The following is a 26,608-nucleotide window of genomic DNA, read 5'->3' on the forward strand; positions in this document are numbered from 1 at the left end:
CCCCACGCGCGCGAGAGCTGCCCGACCCGCTCCACGGACTTCGCGCCGCCAGGTTGAACGCACTCCCATGACCCCCCGCGCCGCGCTGCCTCGCTGGCAAGGCCTGGGAGCGCCTGCGCAGCCCTGCGCCCCTAGGCTCAGGGCGCAGGCGCGGCCCTCCTGGGAAGCGAGCGCGGGTCGTATGGGGCGGCCGCGCGCACGCAGGGGGCGTGGCTGCGCGACGTGTTCCGGCTCTGAACGCTGCGCCAGTCCGAACGGGTGTAGCCACCTTCTGCCCTTTGGGTCAGTGGGGCGGCGGGAACCCGAGCGGCCGTCTGGGGCCCCGCCCCTCCATCCTTTCCTAAGCCCGTGTCCGCAGAGAAGCGCTCGGAGTCCCCGGACTGTGTCTCAGTTGCCCTTCCGAACGGCGAGCCTCAGTTTCTCGGTCCGCGCCGCAGGCTGGGGAGATCCTGGAGTCATGTTCGGGTGGTTCCCGCGGTCTTCGGAGGTCGCCCCCGCGCCCAGCCTAGCCTTACGGCGGCCGATATTGTTCTGCACTTTTTAGGTGGCACTTGGACTCTGGCTCCGGGAGGGGACCGGTCCGCAGTCTCCAGCCGCAGATCCGTGGACCCTCATCACAGACGCTTCGCGCAGCCTCAGGTAGGTCGGCTTCTTTTTGCAGTGGGACTTGTGAACTCATATCCCGGCTGTTTCCTGCATGTCGTTTGCGGGAGGGGTGGTGCAGTGGTCTGCCCTCCACTCTCTGTGAGGCCTTAGGCAAGTTATTCTACCCTCGGGGCCCCTGGTCACCTCGGAGCTGAGAATGCTGTAGCATTCGCGGTGCTTTTGGGCTTTGCGGGGAGGCAAATGCGCGTGCGTCCCGGTACGTGTTCTTGAGTAAAGCGCTGTGCAGTCCAGGAGAAGGTCCCAAATCCTTCAGTGTTAGGGTGGGGAGAGAAGGAATAGAGGTCAACAGACTGATAGCCAAGGAAGGTTCAGGCCCAAAGCCTGAACCAGGGCTGGCTGGTTGGAGCAAGGGAGCCTTCTCTTCTCCCTCAGGCTGCAGGGGGCACACAGGCATGCTGGTGAGCAGGCAGGAAACAGCTGGGGTTCTGATTGGAGATGGGAGTTTGGGACTGGGAGGAATCCAGGGAAGAGACCTGGGTCGTGTGCACTCTTTCCTGAGCATGGGATGTGGTTTTTCCATGCAGGCTGGCACTTAACCTCTGATTGGTGGCAGGAGCTGGGGTATGGCTCGCAGTCACTGGTTTTCAGAACTCTATGAGGGACTGAACTGGGCTCACAAGTGGACTGCATTTGTGTGCTGCCCCTTAGGCCACTGCTGCTGGCAGGCTCTAGCATATTCTTTTCCTGTGTTAGGATGGAAGGGTTTTCAGGTGGAAGAACCTCCACTGGAACCTGAGAGGTTCCAGAATTCTTGGGTGGCAAAGATGAATGCTGGTGGTCCTAGCAGCTTCGAGTGCTGCAGACTGCCCTGGGAGGTGCTCAGCAGAAAGCCCAGCAGAGCTGTATATCCCTGGAGGATCTCACACTGATGGGGACAGGAGAGATAAACACATGGGCAACTATGCTCAAAGGTGTGTGCAGGCCGTGGTGCCCCGTTGTGAGTTGATGGAGCATTAGGTTCTGCGTGCAGGGGTTGCAGAATGTGTTCTGTGGTGGCTGTGAGTGGACCTCCCTTTGCAGAGAGACCGAAGAGGTTGCCACTATAAGCTGGGCAGCGTGAGAGCCCTGGGAGAGGGCTCCTGGCATTGGAAGATGATGGTTGCAACCTCCTTTTCCATGTTGGGGCTCTTTGGGCTGCTTAGGGTTGATGACCACTGCTCTCCAGGCCCTTTACAGGAGTGACTTTGGGATGGTGAAAGAAAATGTAGCAAGTGGGATTAAACTTCGGGGTGTGGATGCTGGGCTCTTGACAGGAATGGGGACACAGGGAGGTGGTGTTCAAGGTGGGGTGTCTTTGCCAACGGGCTATAGTCTGAGTGGTGAGGTGAGTCTGGAAAGTGCGGATGCACAGAGAATAGCAGGTCCCCAGGCTTCTGTTGAGGATAAAGATAGCACCTGTTGAGCTCCTAGTGCTTTGATGTTAAAGGATCTTTTGACATTTACATAACAGTCACAGTGTTTGGGGTGACTAAGGGACTCCTTCTCGGTGGATTGAAGGGTAGTTCCTAACCAGCATGGTGATGAGTGGTGGTTAAGCTGTGGTCTTCAGAGTGGTTGGTGGTTGGTGTGTGGCCACAGAAAAATGACTTCATTCACCACTCTGCCTCTGGTATGATAAGAGTACCAGCCTCATCAGGTGGTCAGTGTTTGGCACAGATAGAGCACTCAGTAAAAGGTTGCTTCTGTCATTTTCCTGAAACTCCGTGACAGCCAGCCAGGCCATCCAAGGAAAGCCTGGGGATTCTGATCTGGCCCCCTTTCCTTCTCCTGTGACTGACAGCATCTGCCATCACACCTTGCCCGTGAAACATCACAGGTGGCATTTGTCCACCTTCTCAGACCTCACAGGCCTGCCTTCTGGGCTCTCCTTCCACTCAGAGCTCCTAGTTGGGTTCCTGGGATTTGCCTGGGATTCCTCCTGCTGCATAGTGAACCTGGTCTGGCCTTGTTCCCGCTCTTCCCCACCTTGTTTTTGGACAGATTGCCTTGGATGGTGGCCTGCGTCTGACAGTCCCATCAGCTCTTCTCAACACTCCTGAGGCCACAGCTGTCAGCTCCTCTGACCCTCAGCAGTTACCTGGGATGCCTAGGTTTGCCACACTCCTTTGAGCCCATCTCTTGTCCCGTTGTGTCATGACCACTCTCCCCACTGCACCATCTCTTCTTTCTTCCTTCTTCTTCTTAATAGTCGGTGTGGAAACTCCCCTCTGTTCCCAGCATGCCCCTTGGCTGGCGTGTTGGCAGGGCCCTCACAATCCCATCTGGGTGGGAACCAGTTACGCCATTGCACACCCTTGGCAGCAGATGGACCAGATCTCTCCAGGGGTCACATACGTCCCCCACCCCAGTGGATCCCTGGATTGAGCAGCCCTGCTGTGGGGACCCTGTGTGTATGCTTGTACAACCACTGTGCAGAAGAGCACGGCCATTAGTGTTCCTGGTGGGAAATCCACAGAAGGGAGGGCCCCCGGCTCTGCGCATGCCTGGCCCATGGCCCCCAGGGTGGACTTCTGCTGTGTGCCAATCTCACACCCATGCACCTTTGATGGCTCCCCATGGCTTTTGGACCGATCTGTCCTTTTGCTTTGAGCACTATCAGGACAACCTCTCCTGTGTCTTGGGAGATCCTAGGGCACCTGATGGACTGACCCCAGGCATGGGGAGCCCCCTGCATCAACAGGGACCTGCTCCTTCCTGATGATTATGAGCTCTTCTGCCAGGATCTCAAGGAAGTTTTTCAAAACCCAAACAGTTTCACTGAATAGCATGCTGTATCATCTTGCCCCGCTCAAGCCAGCCCACAATGGCCCCACAGCTGCCTATGGTGAGGCAGTACTTAGCTAAGTACTCAGAGGCCTGGTACTCAACATGGGCGCTGTCCCCATTGCTGTGGCCACCCCTGCTGTTTGTAGTTCCAACTCTACACGCAGAAATGCTTTCCCCTGAACAGCAGTGGGCCAAGGAGAACAGCCTTGGGTCTGTGGAGTCCCCCACCTTGTCTAGCTCTGCATGCAACACTGATCCTGGTCCCATGGGGCCAGCCCCATCCCAGCCAGGGGAGATGACCCCTACACCTGTTCCTGTACTTTCAGGATCAGCTAACCTGCCTGTCCAGAAGCCAGATCCAGTTCCACCAGGGTGTCCAGAACCCCCAGAAGACAGAGGAGGAGATTTCTGAGACGGAGGTAGACCAGGAGGCATCCTTAGGTACCCCACAGTGGGTGGCGGACACCTCAAAAGCCCCAGGAGACTTAGCAGTTTCTCCCATTCCCCACTCCACAGCCCTGGGTTCTGCACACAGCCCAGGCAGGTGGAGCAGTGCTCCTTGTGACCAAGTGGCCTACATAGCTACATAGCCCACAGCCCCCCAACAGGACAGGATGGCTTTCCCAGATATTTGCTCTACCCACTTGCTTTATTGCTGGGTAGGAGGTGCACCCATTTGGCCTCTCCTCTGAGCACAAACAGCCCTCTCGTCTCCCTCACCACCCCATCTCCTGTTATAACAGAATAGTGGGCTCTTCGCTGTGCACATCATCCTCATGACTTGCCCAGTGGCCCAGAATCTGCCTCCCAGTAGGTTTTCAGGTGCATTTCCACTGGTTGGACAATTTCAAAAGCAGTCTCATCAGATTTTTGTCTGTCTTTATAGCTATTCCACTCCCTGGACCTCTTTGTTCAATGTTGGCTGGACTGGACTAGGTCTGTCCTGTCAGCTCCTTGTGAATCTGCCCCTGGGTAATGTCTCCACTTTGGCCGCCTTCCCCATCTTGGCTCCTGTGACCTCTGTCCTCTGGGCTGGAATTTAAGGACGGCTGCATGGAGGAAGCAGCCACTTTGATCATTTAGTATAAGTTGGATGGCAGAGAAAGATGCTTCCCTTGGGCTTACCACCAGCCCTGGCCAGCTAGGAAGGTAAGATACAGGCCTCCTGGCCAGTCTCAATTCAATTCTCATTTTCCCCTTTTGTTTATCAACATTCTAGTGATACCTGGTTTTCTTCAGAAGTTGGCATGAATTTCTTGTCTCAGTGCCTTTGCCTATGTTGCCCTCCCACTTTCTGCTCTTCAGCGTTCCCTGTCTCCCTGCCCACTCTTGCACATTGCTCACTCTGCACTTGAACCACAACACTATAAATGACTTGGATCTCTGGGTAGACTGTGAGCCTCTAGGGCAGGAGCTCCATCTCGATCAGCTTTGTGTTCCTGATACACAGCTCGGTGTTCATTAAACACATGTTGAATCCGTGGCTCCATTTGTGGCGTGGTGGGTGCCGGCGGGCAGAGCCCTTATTTTGTTAGCAGGAGCCCTATTGCCTCTTCTGTTGGGAACAGGGTAGGCCCTAGCCTTGAGCACTCGAGGTCAGTGTTGGAGGTGTGGTTTCTGGTGGGGGCTTTGGGAATTGAAGGGTCTGGTTGAAGGCAGGAGTTAGGCTGAATAGGTGGGAGTGGGAGGCTTAGCAGGTAGAGTGTGGTTTTGAGAACTGACTTCCTAGAGCCGGAAGTAAATCCAGCAGCAGGCTGCAAACCAGAGCTTTAGACCCAGGGGCCAGAGGTTTGGATTGGGATTAAGGAAGACCTGTTCTGTACAAGGATGGATTTTCTAATAATGAGAACTGAGTTCAGAAGCTCCTTTCAGCCAAGTTTAACACAGGATAGGTACAGTGCACCTACCCAGAGGGATAATTAGACAAGAATGTCATATCCCTCCAGTTTGACAGTTATGGAAACAATGCTTTCCTGGAAAGTAGGAAGGAAAAGTAAGTGGAAATGTGAACTGCTGCTAAAACTAGTTATTTTAGAGAAAAATTAGGAAGCAAATAAACAAATATCTGGTAAAAATTTTTAAGTAAAATAGATACTGCTGGGATTATTGTATTTAGTAATTGTCACTTTTAAAGTCTCTGGCTTCAGATGGTTTTATGTGTGAGCTGTTTTATGGCCCTGGTGTCCTGTAAGCAAAACAGGTGCAAGTCTTAGAAATAAGTGGGAAGCTGATAGAACCCTAAAAGCAAACAAGCAATCGAACAGAAGAAATCATTGCAGCCTTGATTCTGATCAAGTGTAGGAAATCTCTGCACATTGTAACCCAGCCCCAGAAACTGCTGCCCCCCACCCCCCGCCACTGTTATTGCTCAGGTCTGGACCCTCCTCCTTTTCCAGACCCAGCTCAGACTGTTTCCCATAGCAGGGCAGACCCTGGCCTGCCAGTGGGTCTGATATTGTTGGCCATATCTTTTGAGCTGGTAAGACATCTCTGACCATAGAACCTGGGGTTACTCTCTGGGCTGATGGCCCAGTGCCTTAGTTGACATCCCCTCTAGTGCTGGCTTCTGCACAGGGCACCTTTCTCATCCACATTTAGTGAATCCGAAGTGAATCCCTTTAAGCTCCAGATCACCATCTTCCCTTCTGACCCTAGTGCCACCTCCTTTGGGCCTCAGACATCTCCTGCCAGCTTGGTTTGTAGTCTGGCATCCCTCTCCTGAGGGCCACTTCTCCAGAGGCAGGCCCAAGAGGACCTGTGGAGGGGCCAGATGACCTATATTTTACTTTGGAAAATGGGTCCGGTTGTGGTTGGGCTCTCATCACAAAGGACAAGAAATGAGTGTGGGGCCTTAGGGGCAAAGGCAAGGTTGCCAGTTCCTGGGTGCCCTTGAGGGTGGCATCAGGAGAGGATGGGAGGGCTCTGGCCTGGCCTTGCAGATAGGCAGTACATATGGTGTTGCAGAGTGACGGTTTATTGACAGCTGATGCTGTGCCCTGTCTTTGGGCAGATGCAGTGACCTAGCTGCTTTCCCGTTCTGAGCGGGGAGAAGGAACACAGAGAACCAGAAGAGGAGGAGAATCCTCAGGGAATTCAATATTCCCGGCTCTTCACACACAGGTGTGAGGCTAGAGGAGGCTGCCTCTGGGACCAGGACAGTCTGGCATGGTTTGCTGGCTGTGCTCAGGGTCTGGCTGATGTGCTAGGGTCTGTCTACCAGATCATTGTGCCTGTCCCGTACGTGGCCTTGGAAATAACATGGAGATTTTATTTCCTAAAGCTAGGACACAGTGGGCACAATAGAAGAGTTTTTAAAGTACATGTCTCCGAGAAAAAATTGAACACCAGAAGTATCATGGATACAGTCCTCTGAGGGACCACACTCTTCATAAAGCTGCAACAATGAATGTACTTGGAATTGGTGTGGATGGATGAACAGAGGAGAATAGGGAACTTTGAAATAAAGCCAAATAAATGAAGGAATTTGGTTCATGCTTAAGGTATGGTTTCAAATTAATGGGGGTGAAATGGATTATTTAGTAAAAGGAGTTGGAACAACTGGTTAGCCATCTGGAAAATAGTAAAACTGGATACCCACCTCACTCTGCGCCAGGCTCCACTCCAGATGGATTAAAGATGTCAATATTTTAAAAAAATCATGGAAGTACTACAGGGAAATATGGGTGATTTTTTTTTTTTCCCTGCCTGTGATCCCAGAACTTTCAAAGTTCTAAATACCCAGAATTGCTGAAGGTATGGAGAAAGAGGCTTTTTTTTTTTTTTTGCTATTGGTGGGAATATCCAATACTACAAATCACCCCCATAACATTTCTTTTTTTTTTTTTTTTTTTAAGATTTTATTTATTTACTTGACAGACGGAGATCACAAATAGGCAGAGAGGTAGGCAGGGAGAGAGGGGGAAGCAGGCTCTCTGCTGGGAAGAAAGCCTGATGTGGGGCTCAATCCTAGGACCCTGGGATCATGACCCGAGCCGAAGGCAGAGACTTTAACCCACTGAACCACCCAGGCACCCCCCTCAATAATATTTCTAAGCACACAGACCCTGACCACTTGCTAACATGCAGATGGCCACTGTTCTTCCTCAGTGTGGGGCTTCAGAGCATGGACTTGAGTTCGGACACACCTTGCCTCCACTTGCAAGCTCATGGTCCTTGGTGTCACCTGACCTCATAAGGCAGTGGGAAGATCAAATGGGTAAGGCCTGAGCTCTGTCAGGTGCCTAGCAGGTGCTCCGCATTAACAGCAAGACTGGAAACAGCCCAAAGGTACTATAGCACAGACTGAGGTAAATAGAGCTGTTGTCCAGTCCCATCAGTCAGGATGAGCCAGACTGTGCTGCAGTCACAACCTCCCATGTCTCACTACTCATCTGTCACGGACCAACCGGTATGGCTTCCACCCATGGCAGAGGACTAGTTCTGTTGGATTAGGGGCCACCCACACGACCTCATTTAACCTTAATGCCCTTTTTATAGAGGCCCTCTCTCCAAATAGAGTCACATTCTGAAAGGGTAGGGGCTAGAACTTCAACATGTGAATTGGGGGGGAGGGGGCTGTGGGCCCCCTCTTTGGGCTGTGGTGTCCTCATTTGTAAGTGGACAACGTGATCTCTGTTACAAGGGTGTTGATGGTGAGCCCGGAAGAAGTCCCTGGTCTGTGGGGTGCCCTTGGCAGCCCATTCCTTCTCTCTTGGCCTCAGGAGGGGCACAGCCAGGACTGGGGCCTATGGGTGCTGGGTGCTCATCCACTTGCTGGGAGGGGCCGCCAGACAGTGAAGAGGAGCATTCCAGGCTCTTCTCTACCTGTGTGCCTAAGTAGCACAGGGCCTGGGCTGACAGTGAGCCCACACTCGGCCATACGTGCAGGTGCTGTGTGGTCAGTGCAGGAACACCTGGCACTGGGAGTGCTGCATCTCGTGCCCCATGGGGTCCTGAGTGCAGAGTGTTGTTCGCCTTGACACTTTTGCACCAAAACCAAGATTTTCTGAAGGCCACAGTTAGAGAGATGGGAGGCCTGTGAGGGCCTAGAGGGTAGGGGAATTCAGGAAACATGGGGTGGCCAGGTAACCGATCCAGTACACTGTCCTCTAGGACATGGCAACCTTCCCACCACCAAGACCCCTATGTTCCTCTCCCTGAAAATCAGGGTGCAAATGGGAGCCATGGATGGTGACGGGCAGGAGGGTAACCCCAGAGCCAGTGCAGCTCTGCCCCTGTGTTCCCAACCCACTCCAGGTTCCCACTTCCTGAGTTCCACCATGGCTTCCTGGCCCCTATCATCACGTCCCATCCCCCCATCCCCCTTCATCCCCCACAAGTTGCTGAACTTTAGCAAGGCTCCCTTTGCTGCCTGGGTAATGGAGAGAATTTCTGTCTTGCATGTGCTAGGAGGCAGCAGGCAGGTAGCCTCTGTCGCAGGAGCAAACACATGGATCCCTGTCGGAAAGTGTATCCCCACCACCATGGTTACAGACCCTCTCTCCCAGTGAGATCAGGTTCCTAGGAGCTGCCTGGGCACTATCCCCTGGGGATTGGCCCATTCCATGCCCAGGGTGAGTGTTGTCTAGGGGCTGTCATCAGCACTGGGCAGCTGGCTGCCGTGGACCAGATCTCATGGTGGAAGCAGGCCCCAGAGGCTAGCACTGGTACGTGGGAATGGTCATACTTCCTGTAAAACAGTGAGCTTTTCCGTGTGTTGACTGGGGAAAAAAATGCTGCTGGCCTGGCTGGCTTCCCACCCCTGCCTGGAAGTTTGTGGGGGTAGGCCAGCTGAAAGTGCTCCTGACCTGGACTTCCTTCCTGCCATCTTTCCAGGCTCCCTGGACCTGCCTCTGGGGGTGATGGGCATCCTCAGCTGCATCTTAAGGTGCCTGTTCATGGAGTGGCGCTGCCTGCCCAGCCGGCCTGCCTCAGCTACCCGGCAGCCCCTCTCCCTGGCGTTTCCTTTTAGTCTAGCAAGATTGGCCTGCCCCACCCCCATCCTGAGCAGAAGTCTGCAACTGCTGGCCTCAGCGGCCCAGCTCCGAAGCCCCTGCTGGCCGCGGAGCACATGGCCACACCTCACACACTGCAGCTGCCAGTTTGTCCGACATCATTGTGCCTTTGTCTATGAGGCTCACTCTGGCCGCCCTGGCACAGTCTCGCCCGGCTGGCGTGGGAGCCCCAGCAGAGTGCCCAGCAGGGACTTGGCCGTGGTGTGGCAGGGGAGAGCAGGCATGCGGCTGGGAGCGCCGTGCCCCCCTCTGCCTGGGCACCCATTGTACCACATGGGCCTTGATGCCCACAGAGGAGCCACATCCCAGGGGATGTGACTGTAACTTTGCCTCCATTGCCCTCTCCTCCAAACACCATGGAGCCCTTCCAGAAGGGGTACCTGCAGACCTGGCGGGATGATGTCTAGACACATGTGGGACACTGCCGGGTTTACTGCAGGCAAGGAGCTCCTGGGGCCGGGACGGGGCACCTTCACCCTCAGAGGAGCCAGGAACGCGTGAGCTTTGCAGGAGCAGGACTCCCAAGTTATGGGGCAAGTGACTCGCTACTATTGGACAGAACGAGAAGCTTCAAGCTGAGGGTGGAGGCGGCTGTCAGTCTGTCTCCCAAGGGCCTTCAGGGGTGCAGCACTCTTGACTCCACCACAGAAGCCTATTGTTTCAACAGCTGTCCCCCACATCTGCTTCGCAGTCTTTCTGGCCCCTGGGGAGATGCCCTGTCTGTATTCAAAGCTTAGAGGGGGCTCCTGGCAGCGGGGCTTGGTGGTTTTCCCTGTACTCTCAAGAAGCAGCCAGCACAGGGCCCTGTGGAGCCTCAGGTCACCTTCACCTGCTGCTCCTGGGACATGGCTGTGCTGGAGGCAGGCAGGCCTGGGACTGACCTTTGGTCCCCTAGGGTAAGCGCTGCTGGAGGGCGTTCTTTACAGCCCTTTCGCCCGCCACCCACCGCACTGTACACACAGAGTTCCATCAGTCACCAGGAGAGGCGGGGATGGTCGTGGCTGGGGTGCGCACTTGCTGCCCAGGGTGAAGGCAGGTGCAGGGATGGGGCCTGTGGGGCGCAGGGCTGCTCAGAGCACTGTCTTCCCTCCCCTAAGCCCTCCCTCCCCGGCAGGGCTGGCCGCACTGTGTCCCCGGAACCCCTCCCTGGGATCTGCATCTTTGAAGCCAGGGATACTGACAGAGGATTCAATGAATCCAAGGTCGCCAGTCGGGCGTTGACAGATGCCCGGCCACGATACTATTTCTGATTTAATAACCGAATGGGAGGCTGGCCCTTGGTAATAATTAGGGCTAATTACTGAGGAGGTGTTGACAGACGGGCTGAGAGGAAACAAACTACCTTTATCCCTGGGCTTAGAGTCAGATTACCGGCCCAGTGCTATCTGCCCCTCGGAAAGTAGACGCTTCAATCACTCACCGAGGCTTCAAAGAGGAAAGGGCCCTGACAATGCATGGGGTTTGGAAAGGAGCTATGAAGTGCGCCTTTGACTCTGAATCGCCAAACGGAGCCCCATTCCAGAAATGGTTTCTTTGTGAAGTTTGAGTTACCCCCGGCAAACCTGCCTCCCTGGCTCAGGGCTGGGGAGGGGTGCTGTGGGCACAGGCTGGGCCTGGGCCTGGCAGCCCATGGGCCTGAGCAGGGAGGTGCAGCGTGCTTTCCTTGGCCCGGGGAGTGTGTCCAGTTGTTTGTGGCCAGGAGCTGCAGGTAACAGGACAGGGATCTTACTGTCACCCAGGCTTGTTTCTTCCATTATCTCATCTGGACACACTTTCTAAAACTGTTGTGGGCGGGTCCAGGCTCTCTGGTTTTGTTTTGTTTTGTTTTGCTTTTGAGGACAGGGCAGAGGGAGAGGGAGAGAGTCTCAAGCAAGCTCCATGCCCAGTGCAGAGCTTGATCTCACAACTTTGAGATCATGGCCCGAGTCGAAATCGAGAGTCAGACGCTTAACAACTGAGCCGCCCAGGTGCCCTGTAGTCTGGCCTCTCTGGAAGGGACTGTGCCCTTGGCCTTACTTATGGCAGCACCACCCCTCTGGGGCCTGGGCATCACTTACTGGGCTGCCCCCACCCTGGCTTCAGTGGTAAGCCAATGCTGTGGACGGGACACTGACCCCCAGGGCCTCAGCGATAGGGTGACAACTTGGAAAGGGATTGTCCTAAGTTGTAGGCTGGTTCCTAATGCCTGTTTGTGAACCTGCTGACTCCCCTGGGACTCCTTGTATTTCAAAGGCCATGGAGGGCAGTGGTCAAACCTCCATTCCCATGGTGGGAAGCAGCAGCCCTGGAAAGTTTCCCAGTGACCTGGACTGGACTGCCCAGCTCACTGTGTCTGTGATGTGGCTTCCAAGGGCTAGTTCTGGGACTCTTGCTGTATGTAGTCTGTCCTGATCAGGAAGGCGGGAGGGTGACAAAGCAGTGCTCAGGACAGGCCTGTCAAGAGAGCATTTTTGTGGTCCCAGGTGTAGCCTGGGAAGCACAAAGTGGGTTTCTGTTCCTTCCAGCCTGGAGAGCCAGCCACTTCAGAGCCTTCCCACTAGGATGGCTGGGAAGTTCAAGGAAAGAATGAGCTGGTTTGGCTGATGGAGATGCATTCTTCCTTTCCCTGGCACGCTGCTATGCTTCTCCAGGTGACCATGGTGGTGATGACGATTATGACAAAACTCATCAGCTAATTTGCTTAGCTATTAGGGAGCTATTAGGAACACTACTGATGAATTTAAATCTGCTTCTCTGGGGGCAAAAATAGGATGGTGAATTATTTTAAGTGGGCTAAGTCCTTAAAAATTGGCATTGAATCTTTTTAAAGCTGCCTAAGTAGAATTAGAAATTGTCTCTAAGCCAGGAAAGTCTAAGCAGGAAACTGGGTTTTCATAATATGTTAGTGGTAACTCCTATAGACTGTAGCTTGAAAAAAACCCAGCACAATATTGCCTAATATATTTTATTTGAAAAATAACATCCCAGAACTCTTTCTGGGATCCCAAAAGAGCAGTGGCCCAGTGCATTACCTTGTGCACAGAAGCATGCTCGAGTCCTCTTCTCTTCTTATTAACATTTTATGTGATTAGCATGGTACAGCTGTCACAATCGTGAACTGACATTGGTGCATCATTACTGACTTAAGTCTACATTTATTCAGATTTCTTGAGTTTTTACCTAATGTCCCCTTTCTGTCCCAGGATGCTATCCAGGGCATCCCATTACATTTCGTTGTCGGGTGTCCTTAGTGTCCTCTGGGCTGTGAGAGTTTCTTAGACTTCCCTATTTTTCTAGCTTTGACCGTTTTATGGGGTACCAGTCAGGTCTTTTGTGGAACGTTTGTTCCTCAGCTAGGCTATGTCACATGTCTTTCTCATGATTAGACTGTGGCTGTGGGTTCCCGGAGCTGGACCTCAAAGATAAAACATCATCTCATCACATATATTTTTTTTAAAGATTTTATTTATTTATTTATTTGACAGAGAGAGATGACAAGCAGGCAGAGGCAGGCAGAGAGAGAGGAGGAAGCAGGCTCCCTGCTGAGCAGAGAGCCCGATGCAGGGCTCGATCCCAGGACCCTGAGATCATGACCTGAGCTGAAGGCAGCGGCTTAACCCACTGAGCCACCCAGGCGCCCCCATCTCATCACATATTAATGGTACATACTGTCAAAATGACATCACTGTTGATGTTGGCCTTGGTCACCTGGCTGAGGTAGTGCTTGTCAGGTTTCCTTTCTGTAAAGTTAGCCTTTTCTCTTCCTTTCCAGACTGTCCTCTTAGGAAGGACTCAGTATGGGCCGCCCCTCATGAGGGGTTCCTTGAGAGCTGAGTATTTCCACAAATGATTGGGAATTTTTCTGCATGCAATATTTGTCTACGCTCCCCCGTTTATTTTTTAAATTATTTTATTATATCAAAATGAACTTGTGAAGATGTGTTATTAATATGATCGTTACTATGAAATGTACTTTGAGTGACTCTTAACACCTGTCTGCACCATCACCACCACAATCCCAACCCAGAAGCTGATCCATGATCTCAGAACCTTCCTCTTGCTCCCCCTCAATACTCAGCCTCTCCCCCCAACCCCTGGCCCTTTGCCACCGCCCACCTGTGCTCTCTGCCTAGTTGGGCCGGAATGCCATATAACTGTACGTAACCTTTCACGCACCATAATTCTCTGGAGATCCATCCATGTTGTTGCGTTTTTCAGTAGTTTCTTATTATTGCTCAAGAGTGGGACGCCTGGGTGGCGCAGTTGGTTGGACGACTGCCTTCAGCTCAGGGCGTGATCCTGGAGTCCTGGGATCGAGTCCCACATCAGGCTCCCAGCTCCATGGGGAGTCTGCTTCGCTCTCTGACCTTCTCCTCGCTCATGCTCTCTCTCACTGTCTCTCTCTCAAATAAATAAATAAAATCTTTAAAAAAAAAAAAAAGAGTATTCCATTCACCTGTGAATGGTCATTGGGAGCAACGTGAACAGAACTGCTGTACGTACACATTCATGTACAGGCTTTTGTTTGCACATCAATTTTCATTTCTCTCCGATAATTATCAAGGAGTAGGATTGCCACGCAATATGATACATGTATATTTCACTGTATAAGAAACTACCCAGGTGTTTTCCAGAATGCTTGTACCATTTTGCATTCTTAGGAACAGTGTATGAGAATTCCGTGTTCCACGTTTCCGTCAGCACTTGGTTTTGTTCTTTTTTATTTTTTCCATTCTGATATTTGTGGCCTTCAGTTCAATTTCTGCTAAATTGTCAAGCTTATGTGCATTTGGTTGTTTATAGCATTTCTTTAACGTTTGTTGTGTCTCGAGTGATAATCCTTTCATGAAGATAGTTTGTTTCTCTCTGTTTAGATAGAGATTTATCAATGTTGTAAATCTTTCTAAAGAACCAGTCTCTGGTTTTGTTGATTTTCTCCATTGTTTTACTATTCTGTATTTCATTTGTTTCTGCTCTATCCTTATAATTTCCTTCCTTTAGCTTGCTTTGGGGCTTATTTTGCACTTCTTTTTCTAGTTTCTTAAGGTGAAGACTACATCATTGATTTGAGATTTTTCTTTTTCTAATATAGGTTTTTTTTATTTTAAGATTTTATTTATTTATTTGACAGACAGAGATCACAAGTAGGCAGAGAGGCAGGCAGAGAGGGAGGAGGAAGCAGGCTCCCTGCCGAGCAGAGAGCCCAATGCGGGGCTCGATCCCAGGACCCTGAGATCATGACCTGAGCCGAAGGCAGAGGCTTTAACCCACTGAGCCACCCAGGCGCCCGTTTTTTTTTTTTTTTTTTTTTTTTTTTTTAAGTAATCTCTACACCCAGCATGGGGCTTGAACTCACAACCCTGAGATCCAAGAGTCTTATGCTGTACTGACTGAGCCAGCCAGGTACCCTGAATGTAGGCATTTAATGCTATATTTTTTCCTCCATGCCTCACTTTAACTATGTCCTACACATTTTGATTATTTTGTTTTTCATTTTTATTAAGTGCAAAATATTTCCTAATTTCTCTTGGGACTACATACCTCTTTAACCAGTTGAGTATTTCAAAGTATATTGTTCATTTCCCAAATATTTGGAGATTTTCCAGTTACTTTCCATTATTGATTTCCAGGTTAATTCCATAATGTTAGGAAGATATTTTGTATGTTTTTGTTTCTTCATTTTTTAAGGTTTTATGACCCAGGATATGGTCTATCTTGATGAATATTCCATGTGCATTTGAGAAGAATGTGTTTTTTTCTGTTGGGTAGAGTATTCTTTTAATGTCAGCTAGGTCAGGTAGGTAGATAGTATTAATCAGGAATCTGTATGACTTTTTGGCCACTTACTCAGCTAATTTCTAAGGAGGAGTTTTAGTCTTAGCTATAATTATGTATTTGTTTATTTCTGCTTTTTAGTTCCATCAGTTTTTCCTTCATGCATTTTGAAGTTCTGTTGTTAGCTGAATACATACTTAGGACTCTTACATCTTTTTGATGAATTGATACTTTTTATTATTTTCTGTCCTTCTTATCCCTGGTACTATTCCTTTCTCTGAGGTGTACTTTCTGTGACATTAACATATTCTCTCCAACTAACTTTCTTTTATTATATGTATGGTAATTCTTTTCATCTTTTAATCTGTGTTTTATATTGAAAGTGGGTTTCTGCCAGATAATTTACATTTGGGTCTTTTTTTTTTTAATAGGTTATAATTGTTAGATCTAATAACTAACATGTTAAGAGTATTTACATTTATTGTAGGCATTGATATGATTCTATTTTGGTTCACTATTTTGTTGTTTTCTCTTTTTCCTTTAATTTTTTGGTTCCTCGGTCTCTTCTTTCCTATCTTCTTATGAATTATTTAAATATTTTCAAATACTCTGTTGAAATTTTTCTGTTGGCTTTTCAGCTGTATCTCTTTTTGTATTATATGTTTTTAGTGGTTCCTCTAGAGGTAGCAGTGTACATTCTCAACCTTTCAGTTTTTTTGGGTTAATATTATTTTTCATTTCATATAAAATATAGAAGCCTTACAATCATATAGGTCCCCTTGCCCTCCTGCCTTCATGTGATAGCTGTCTATTAAGAATCTGACCAGACAGTATTATTTTAACAATATACATGTTCACTTAAGAGGTGAAAATTTGTCTTTTATATTTACCTGGATATTTACTATTTCTCTTCCTCTGCCTTCTTGAAGTTCCACGATTCCTTCTGATTAACATTATTTTTGAGCTGTAGAACCTCCTTTAATATTCCCTTTGGGCCACATCTGCTGCCAAATATTCTCTCAGTTTTCCTTCATCTGAGAATATCAGTTTTTGCCTTCATTCCCCAAAGAGAATTTACTGAATATAGAGGTTTTTTCTTTCAATAATTTAAAGATATTCCACTGTCTGCTGGCTTCCATGGTTTCTGATGAGAAATCCATACTAATTCAGATTGTTATTTCCCGATGTATGTGTCATCACTGTCAAGATTTTTTCTTTATTATTTTTCAGCAGCTTATGCTGTGTTTGAATGTGGTTTTATCCTGCGTATGGCTCATTGAGATCTTAAATCTATAAATTTTTGTCTCTTCCCAAATTTGTGGAATTTCAGATAGTTATTTATTCAAGTAATTTTCCTGCTCCCATTTCTTTCTTCTCCAGACTCTAGTGACATGAATCTCAGACATTTTACTGTTATTCCACAAGTCCTCGATGCTCTAATTATTTATTTTAATGTTTTTTCTTTCTGGTTTTATATTAGATAATTTCTGTTGACCAATCTTCATGTTCTTTGGCTCTTTCCTTTGTCATTTCCCATTCCATTATTGAATTTTTTTTGTTTTGGATATTGTATTCTTGTTTTGAAATTTCAAAAAATTGATTTATGTTTTTCTGCTGAGAACCTTCCTTCTGTTCATTTCAAGTATGTTTACTTTTGCCTCATGGAGCATAATTATAGAAGTTGCTTTAGAATCCTTTTCTGATATTCCCAATATTTGAATAGTCTCGAAGTTGGCATCTGTAAGTTGACTTTTCCCTTGAGAACTGCTCTCATTTTCTGGTTCTTGGTATGTTGAATAACTTTGTATTATATCCTAGACATATTCTGGTTGAGTGTTACATGGGGTCCTCTGGAGAATGTTGAGTTTTGTATTAGCAGGCAGTCAGCCCAGTTAGAATTGCCACACAAGTTCTGTCTTGCCCTTTTTGGCCTATGGTTTTAATCTCTTCAATTTTCAAAGCTTTTGAGAGGTTCCTTTGGGTCTATCCCAGGCTTATGAAACTCAGTAGCGAGCATGGAACTTTTGTGAGTTCATTCACAGAATTAAGAGACCCTTTTCTTTAGCTCTTTCCTCTCTGCATTCCCCACCCCCATGCCCAACTCTGCACACACACTCCATCCAGCAGGATTCGCTTCTTATGGTTCCTTTGGCCAAAAAGACAGAGGTTTCTCTCAGAGTCACTTCTTCCACACAGTTCTGTGTCCAGGGCCCATTCTTGTCGAGGCACTGCTGAGAGAGAAGAGAAAAACAAGCCATCAGGGATTTCCTCTCACATTTTTTAGACTTTTTCTTTGTAAAGTTGTCCAGAAACTAGTCTATCTAAGTTTGCCTTGCAGCTATGCAAGCTGGGCCTACCCCAAGGCAATGCCCCAAGACATACGAATAAAATTGGAAAACTCACCCCATATAGATCACTTCTCCTCCAAGGTTTTACTTGCCTCCAAAATCTGTCTGTCATTGTTCACTTTTCAGAGGTTTTAGGTAATTGCTTTTTATACTTTGTCTAGAGTTTTTAGTCATAGTCAGCCAGAGAAAGAGGCTATGGTGAATTTATTTCATCCTCGCTAGATCCAGAAGCCTGTCAATGTAGTTTTACTTTGCATTTCCCCATGAGTCATGTTAAGCATCTTTGTATATGTTTAAGGGCCATTTTTATTTTTTTTGAATGTGAATTCAAGTCTTTGCCCATTTCCTATTTGGTCTTCAGACTTTCTTTCCTTAATTTTGAAGATTTCTGTATATCGTAAAGATATTTGAATTTTATCTCTTTTGACATGATAAAGTTTAGAAATGTCTTAGGTATTTTATCTTCTAATTGGTATTGTGAATGAAATTTTCTCTAACAGGTTATTATTTGTGCATATGGAAGCTATTAAGTTCTCTTTGTTAGTTTTTTTCCCTGATACCATACTAAGGTTTTTTTTTTTTTTTTAACATTTGAATTTGTTTTATCATTGATTATTTAAGGCTCTCAAGTATATCATCATGTCATCTGGAAGATCATTTAATGTTTTCTTTTCCAAGTCATATGCCTTTAATTGATTTTTCTTATTTAATTGCATTGGCTTAAATCTTCAGTGTTGAATAGTAGTATAGATACTGGGTATTCTGGTCTTAGAGAAAATACCTCCAATATTTCTTCATAAAGTAATGTTTTGACTGTAGAAGGAGGTTGTGTGTGTGTGTGTGTGTGTGTGTGTATTTTAATAATTTTTAAGAAACCCGTAAGTTTCTCTTTGGTTAGGTGGGGTTTGTTTTGTTTTGTTTTAAGACTTTATTTTGAGAGAGAGCACGAGTGATGGGGAAGTGCAGAGGGTGAGGGAGAAGCAGATTTCCCACTGAGCAGGGAGCCAGGTTAACTGTTTTAATAAAAACCCAGGTGCCCTGGTTAAATGTTTTAATAAAAAATGGGTATTGGGGCACCTGGGTGGCTCAGTGGGTTATGCCTCTGCCTTCGGCTCAGGTCTTGATCCCAGGGTCCTGAGATCAACCCTGGTGTCAGGCTTCCTACTCAGTGGGGAGCTTGCTTCTCCATGTCCCTCTGCCTCCCACCCCCTCTGCTCATGTTCTCTCTTGCTTGCTCTCTCTCACACACACATACTCTCTCTCTCTCAAATAAATAAATAAAATATTTTTAAAAAACACAACAACTAACCTTACATTTCCACTGATCATCCTGTATTATTTCTTTAATTTGGTGTTGTATTTTGTTTGCTAGTATTTTATTTACTATTTTTGTATGATAATCATAAGTTATATTGGTCTCTACTTTCCCTCTGATCAAAACTTTAAATATACCTCATGAATTCTGGTTTATAGTGCTTTTCATTGTCATTTCTTAAAGTTAGTAGATTAAGTACTTCCCATTTCACCTAAAATTTGTTGTATAATTAATGGCTTTAAATTTTTAGTTGGGAGGACATTTTAGTTTTTAAATAGTTAATTTCTGATATAACTGCACTATGGTCATAGTGTGTGCTTATAATATTTCTTCTTTATGGAACTTACTGATGTTTTCTTTGTGACTCAGTATACAATTTTTATACATGTTCACATGCACTTGAGAAGAAGGGCTAATCTCTGTTTTCTGGGTGTAAAGTTCCATATGGATCCATAATATTTACCCCTTGGAGTCTTCTATTTCCTTACTTATTTTTTATTATTCACTTGCTATGATTTGTACTAAAAGTAGTAGTCTATCCTGTTCTCCAATTATTGGTGAATTTTTTCTGTGACTCTGTGCATTTCCTGTAGTTTCTGTTTTATAAAGGTGGTGTTTCTGTCTTTTAGTACATAGGTATTTGAAACAATCATATATTCATTGTAAATTGCAGCTTTCAGTATTGCAAAGTATCTGGGTTTGTCAATTCTGATGCTTTTTGGCTAGAATTCAACTTTGTTGACATCGATATTTCAACCCCTGCTTTTTTACTGTTTCTATTTGTCTGAAATACCTTTATCCATCTCTAGTTTTAGCCTTTTGGAGTCACTTTAACTTAAAAGAAAAAAGATTTATATATTTATTTTAGAGAGAGAGAGAGCAAGTGTGCATGAATCAGTGGTGGGGGGCTGCTGAGGGAGAGGGAGACAAGTCCCAAGTAGACTGTGCTGAATGCAGAGCCCTAGGCTCAGTCTCAGGACCCCAACCAAGATCACAACCTGAGCTGAAACCAATCAGGTACATAACTGACTGCACCACCCAGGCACCCCCCCCCTTTTTTCCTTATTAGCTTTATATTCTGAGTATTCTGGGTATGGCTTATTATCAGATATATGTGTCATGAATATTTTCTCCCTGTCTATAGCCTCCTTTTTTATGTTCTTAATGTCTCTTAATGAGAATTGTCATTTTGAGTTTCAGCCATGTGAGACTGGAGTTTATACAGTTTCAGTTGCGTGGCATATTCTATTATATGTATGTACCTACTTTGTGCAGTTGGTCATTTGCATTGTTTCTAGTTTTTATTGGCATGCATAATATTGCTATGAACATTCTTGTACAAACCTCTCCTTGTACATATGTGAGAATTTCTTTAGGGTATTTATCTAAGAATGGGGTTGTTGCCTCATAAGGTGTGCAGACTAGTCCTAGATTGTTTTCCAAAGTGTTTCTTTCAATTTGTGTTCTCTCTTGCAAGATAAAGGGTTCAAGTTGTCCCACATTGTAGTCAACATTTGACAGATTGTTTAATCTTTTGCTAATTTGCTAGGAGTATAATTATATCACATTGTGGTTTTGACAGGCTTTCCAAGATTATTAATTAGGTTAAACATCTTTTCATATGTTTATTAACCATTTATGTTTCTTGTGATATATCTGTTCAAGTCTTTCACTTATTTTCCTTTTTGGCGTTTGCTTTCTTATGTATTGATCTGTGTGTTCTTTATTCTAGATATGAGTCCAGTGTGGGTTTGTCTTCCTCTTCTTCCTCAGAATGCTTTTATAATTTTAAGAATGCTTTTATAATTTTAATTTTATAATTTATAATTTTACAGAAAAGTTGCAAATATAGTATGGTGAATACTTACATACCCTTCACTTATGTTCATTAATTGTTCGCATTTTGCCACATTTGCTTTACCTGTCTGTACGTAGGTAAGGATCGGAATTTCTTTTTCTGAAACATTTGAAAACAGTGTGCAGACATCATGACGTTTCAGCCCTAAAACATTGTAGCCTGGGAATAAGGGCACTCTTCTAGGCAAAATGCCATTATCCTGCCCAAGAAAATGAACAATAATTTCATATTTTAAAAGATATTATATTTCTTTATTTAGAGAGAAAGTAAGCATGAGCAGGAGGAGGGGCAGAGGGAGAGGGAGAGAATCCCAAGCTGACTCTGCCCTGATGCTGAGATCAGACCTGAGCTGAAATCAAGAGTCAGATGCTCAACTGACTGAGTGGCCCAGGTACCCCACAGTAATTCCATATTATCAACAGTCTATATTCAGAAACTCCCCAGTTGTTCCCTTACCTTTCTGATCCAGTCAAGGTTCATGTGTTATATCTGGTCACAATGCCTCTTTCAGTCTCTCAACTTAGAACCTTCACCCTGCTTTTTGCTCTTGTTTTTTCTCTTGATCTTGACCTTTTTGATAAGTATGAGCTAGCTGCCTTGCCCAATATCCTGTAATCTGGATGTGTCTGTTTTCTGCAAGTCATTGGCACAGGTGTACGAGGATGGTGCTGTGTTTTCTGGCATCACCTCAGGAGATAAGTGATGCTGGTTTGTTTACTATTGGCGATGCCAGCTTCATCTCATGGTGAAGGTGGTGACAGCCAGATGTCTCCATTGTTAAGGAACATTCTCCTTCTGCGATCAGTAAATAATCTGTAATGTAATACCTTGGCACAGTGCAAATCTCCTGTTTCCCAACAGCCTTTCACCCAGTTGGATCCTTTTTCAAATCTGAGTGGTGAATTTTGTGATCTCTTGCTCTCCACTTGTGATTTTAGTCCTCTCTTTCTATTTCTTCAGAGCCTTAAACATCTTTATTCTATATGCCTGGATGCTTTGTGCTCTAGGGGTCTAGTTCTACCTTTTGTTGTTTCTCATGGCTCTCACTCATGGTGCTGTGTTTCCTTTTTCTTTTCTACGAGTTCTGATTGCTTGCATTTCATAGGACTTTATCGGTGAATTCATTCAGGCCTGTGTTGAAGGTGGGCTCCTTCCTTTTTTTTTTTTTTAAAAGATTTTATTTATTTATTTGACAGAGAGAGAACACAAGTAGGCAGAGAGGCAGGCAGAGAGAGAGAGAGAGAAGCAGGCCCCGTACCGAGCAGAGAGCCCGATGCAGGGCACGATCCAGGACCCTGGGACCATGACCTGAGCTGAAGACAGAGGCTTTAACCCACTGAGCCACCCAGGCACCCCGAAGGTGGGCTCCTTCTGATAGACAGTCACAGACTGAAGTTTTGGAGACCTCTGAGGTGGTGTAAATTAGGACTAAAGCATCATTCTGGCACCTCTGGTGTAGCTCTACTTCTGGTTCAGTTTAACACTGAGCATTTCGTCCTATGGGGTCTCATCATTATGGAGATGTTCCTAGGAGATTGTCTACTTTGGGAAGGCCCTAAGCTTTGTCTTCATGGACTTGGAGGTCTTGCCTTAGAACCAGAATTCTAGATTACTAATGTAGCAAATGCCCTCAGGGCAGGTGCCAATTAGGGGGGACTCCATAGACCTTACTATGTTTGACTTCTGCTTACTTTGGGCCTTTGAAAGTTCTAAACTTTTTTTTTAGATAGCTTAGTGATGTACTGAAGAGTTTTTTTTTTTTTTAATTTTTAGAAGATTTTATTTATTTGACAGAGATCACAAGTAGGCAGAGAGGCAGGCAGAGGGGGCGGGGAAGCAGGCTCCCTGCTGAGCAGAGAGCCCAATGCGGGGCTCCATCCCAGGACCCTGAGATCATGACCTGAGCCGAAGGCAGAGGCTTTAACCCACTGAGCCAACCAGGCGCCCTGAGTTTGGGTTTTTAATTTTAGTTGTTTTGTGGGCATCTATCCTGTCACAGAGTGGTGCCTCCCTAGTTTCTGCTGGTTATGGAATTCTTAGGTGCCTTGTGGGGCTTCTGGAAGCCGTTCTGTGCTCTCCTGTGGCCCACTTATGGAGGGCTGGGGGTGGGGGGATGCTGTTTGAGGTACTTGCAGCATCCCACGTGGCTTGTCCTTGCTCTCCCAGGCATAGACAGTCAGTGAGGCAAGATCTGGTGGGCCGGAGTCAGCAGGGATAGTGCTTGGTTGACTCTGGTGGTGGCTTCCCTGCTTTGGCTCACTTCTCAGTACTCCTTGTTGATTCCAAGCTTCTTCAAGGACCAGCGGTCCTGTTGCAGTAAAAGGAAAGAGTTCTGTGACCGAGGGCACGGGGGTGCTCAGGGCCAACTCAGGGATCAGGCTGTGGTCTTTGGGTACCATCTTCTCCCTTGGCCCTCCCTGCCTCCTCTGTGTTTTCCAGTCTCTAGTTGTCTGCTTGCCTTCCCCACGAGGGGCACCCTTGGGTCCCATGGCCGCTGTGTCTGCCTGAGGCACCATGGCTTGGTGGGAGGGTGAGTGCCGGGTGTAGCCTGGTCCCAGCCACCTATGCCTTTCCCCATGGGACCCTGTCTCCCTGCTGCTCCTCATGCCAGGAGGAAGGCTCTATCTGGGCCCTTCTCTGTGGGGCTGACCCTGAGGCCTGCCAGGCTGCTGCTTCTGAGGTGGGACGCAGGGGGGCACTGTCATCCTCCATCCATGGGCCCAGGGCCTGAGGGGCTTTCGGGGTTCGCAGCATCAGTTGGAAAGGCTGTCAGAGTTGTGCAAATTTTGTCAGGTTGTCTTTCTTTTTAATTTTGAAAAGAATGTGTCTCTCTTTGACATCTCGAAGAACAGGCAGAATCCAAAGTTGTGCTCGGTGGATTAAGTTTCATGTTCTTTGCCCTCTGGGAGGAAAAGACGAGTGACAGAACAGGGGAACGAGGCAGTGGCGGGCGGCTGGTACCGTGCACCGGTGTTGCACAAGGGGCTGCGGCCTCCGCTCCAGGCGGCTCACTGCCAGGGGAGATAGGATAACGCGATTATTCTCAATTAGATTAATAAAGAATAATTAGATGTCATAAATCAAGTAATCATAGGATATTGTCATGGGAAAAATATGTAGCTAGAATTAATTAGTTTTCAAATAAAGCGTTTATTTTAATTGCTTGAAATGATGGAGCCCTTAATTGCCGATGCATCATTTTGGCCTGAACAGTTTGGTTGTTGTAACAACGTGACGGGTTTGTTCCCCGCAGTTCTGGGGAAACAATAGAGGAGAACTTGATTTCATCACCTCAGACGGAGCCTTGTGCTGGTGAGGTTCTGGAAACTCCCATCAGGCCGCAGGCAGGTGGCAAGTGTGGGCTACGCTTTGGCTGGCGCCGCCCAAGGCCCCCCCATGCTGCCTGTGCATGTGTGTGAGTGTGTGCAGGCATGTGTGTGCGTGTGTACACATGTGAGTGTGTGCCCTTTGTACGTGTGCACATACGTGTGCATGAATGCCACGTGTGTGCATGTAGTGTCTCCTGGGAGTTCACCAGTCCCAGGCATGGAGCAGGGGCCATGGGTCATGGAGCAATGTGGGGTCAGGTCTCTGCCCACAGGAGGCCATCCTTGCGTTTGGGAAGAGTCAGTTGGTTTTTAGCTAAAGCTGAGAGAGGCGTTCAGAGCAAAAACCCTAAAAAAGAAAGAAAGAAACAGGGACTTGGTCATTTGTAAGGTCCACTCTCAGGGACCCCTTCCTTCTCTTTTTTTTTTTTTTTTTTAAGATTTTATTTATTTATTTGAGAGAGAGAGACAGTGAGAGAGAGCATGAGCGAGGAGAAGGTCAGAGAGCAAAGCAGACTCCCCATGGAGCTGGGAGCCCGATGTGGGACTCGATCCCGGGACTCCAGGATCACGCCCTGAGACGAAGGCAGTCGTCCAACCAACTGAGCCACCCAGGCGTCCCCCTTCCTTCTCTTTGACAGAGGTGGGATCAAGCAGTGGAGCGGCTGCCTATGGTCTCACCCCATTAAGGGTGAGCATCTGCCCCTTCCTGTCCCCAGCCCTGCCATGTCTGCTCTGGGTCATTAGGATCAGCCCCAACCCTACTTCCAGCCCTCATGTGGACCAGGCCTCAGCTGGCCTGGTGCTGGTAGTGGCTTTCCACCGGGTCTCTGCAGTGTTTCCCTGGCTCCGGTGGTCTCTGGAGTCTCAGGTCACTCCCTGCCCCCCACTCCCCTCCTGTCTGGTGACTCAGAGCCCCCTGGCCTCCAAGGCCCCAGCTGCCTTGATAGTGGCATTTCTCAGGTGTTTGAACCTTGCACTCTAGTGAAGCTACCCCGGGCTCTATTCTGGAGAGAGAGAGAGAGAGGGAGGGAGAGAGAGAAGGAAAAGGTCTGGGGTGGTTTCAATGAGGGGAGGTACAGGGCTTCCTGGCGAGGGTGTGGCTGAGTGGTGCCTGGACCAGTCTCCAGCTGGAGAAACTCACGCCCCTCCTTCCTCTGCGACTGCGTGTTTGCTTGTCCTCTGGCTCAGCCCCCATCCCACGTGAGCCTCTGTCTTTGGCCTGGAACCCCCTCCAGCCTCTGGCATTGGCAAAGGCTCCCTCCTGGAGGAATGCTATCTTCTCTGCTCCTGTTCTTTGCCCTGCCCAGTTCCCCTGGTGGCTGTGGCTCCCTCAGTGGCCACGTAGCCTCCTCCCTGGTCTGTGTCCAGGCTGGAGAGGGACAGGTGGGAAAGCGTTTCAGATCCCAGCAGGAGAGGCCCCCTGATGAAGTTGCTATAGCCTCCCAGGAGTCTGCTCCTGGCCTTTCCCTCTGTACCCTCAGCCTGGCCCGAGACCTGCAGGTTGACAGATGTGCCCCTTGATCATTAGAGCAGGTCACTTCTGGTCTGGCAACGCCTCCTGCACCATTGCTGGGGTGGGCTCAGTGGTGACCCTGGGAGGCTTCTTTCAGGAGGGTGGGCCCCATGGGACCAGTGATTTGAGGAAGGGTCACTTATCTGTCATATCAGTCCTCCTGGGGAGTGACATGGTAACTCAGTCCCTACCCCTTCCCCACACACCAGTGCACTGGCCACTCTGCCTCTTGGTGGCAGCGTGCAGACTTCAGGCCTGAATCTGAGGGGCCTGGGGTAGCTCACCAGACCATTCCCTGCCTTCTTTTCTCCAGCAGTGAATGGTGCTGCTTTCCCTGAGGGTGGACGTATAGGCCCTCAGGACCCAGCAGGCAGGGTCTGCGGCACATGTAAGAGAGATTCCTCTCTATCTTTGGGTCCTGCTCGCTCCTCCAGGGCTCCCACATACTTGTTGTCTGTCCCTCGGTTCATCCCTTCAGTATGCACATGCTGAGGAGCTGCTGTGCACCTGATGCCGGTGGTCAGGCCTGTGGTCTCGGGGGAGCAGGCCAGTGTGGCCCCTGTTCCCTGAGCTTGCTGTGGAGCCAGAGTGAACAGCATGTCCAGCCATGTCATTGCTCCACTGTAGGGAGGAGAGGAGAGGGGCCTCATAAGGGAGGAGGGAGGCTGATTTGCAGTACTCAGCCAGGCTCAGAGGCAGGACAGATACCTCCAGGTGTGTGCACAGCCCAGGAGTGGAGAAGCCAGCCTGAGGGTGGAGGAGTCACTCCTTCCGCTACTGTGGCCAGTGGGATTCAGGGAGTCAGAGGGTATAGGGTGGGTGAACAGCAGGCCTTGGAGGCCAGAGGCAGGCTCTATGCGGGGTGCTGAGGGTGAGAGGGACCTCAGAAGGGTGCGGGCGCCACTGTGCCCCCCCAGAGATGGTGCAGGTTAGGGCCACAGTGATGCCATTTGGGTGTAGAGGCCAATAGGTGGGAGGGAAGACAGGCTGAAGGGGCTGGGCAGCATCCAGGGAGGCTCCTACTGCCTTCCTGAAGGATGACAGG

At 48.2% G+C, this 26,608-nt stretch overlaps 1 protein-coding gene across 3 annotated transcripts in view; it reads left to right on the forward strand.

Annotated features, from left to right (window-relative positions):
- Nucleotides 1–223: 223 nt before the first annotated feature.
- The window catches only part of GNB1L (G protein subunit beta 1 like), a 59,261-nt gene continuing 32,876 nt past the window's right edge, over nucleotides 224–26,608 (forward strand). The window contains exons 1-4 of one of the 3 annotated variants that reach the window (XM_044243713.1): nucleotides 224–424; nucleotides 545–639; nucleotides 2,647–2,756; nucleotides 3,759–3,873. The gene's annotated coding sequence lies outside the window, so the exon portion shown is untranslated. Of the gene's footprint in view, nucleotides 640–2,646; nucleotides 2,757–3,758; nucleotides 3,874–26,608 lie in introns of all 3 variants that reach the window. The other 2 variants (XM_044243712.1, XM_044243714.1) reach the window with 2 other exon arrangements.

The sequence above is a fragment of the Neovison vison genome, chromosome 3 (genome assembly GCF_020171115.1).
Source record: "Neovison vison isolate M4711 chromosome 3, ASM_NN_V1, whole genome shotgun sequence".
Taxonomy (NCBI): domain Eukaryota; kingdom Metazoa; phylum Chordata; class Mammalia; order Carnivora; family Mustelidae; genus Neogale; species Neogale vison.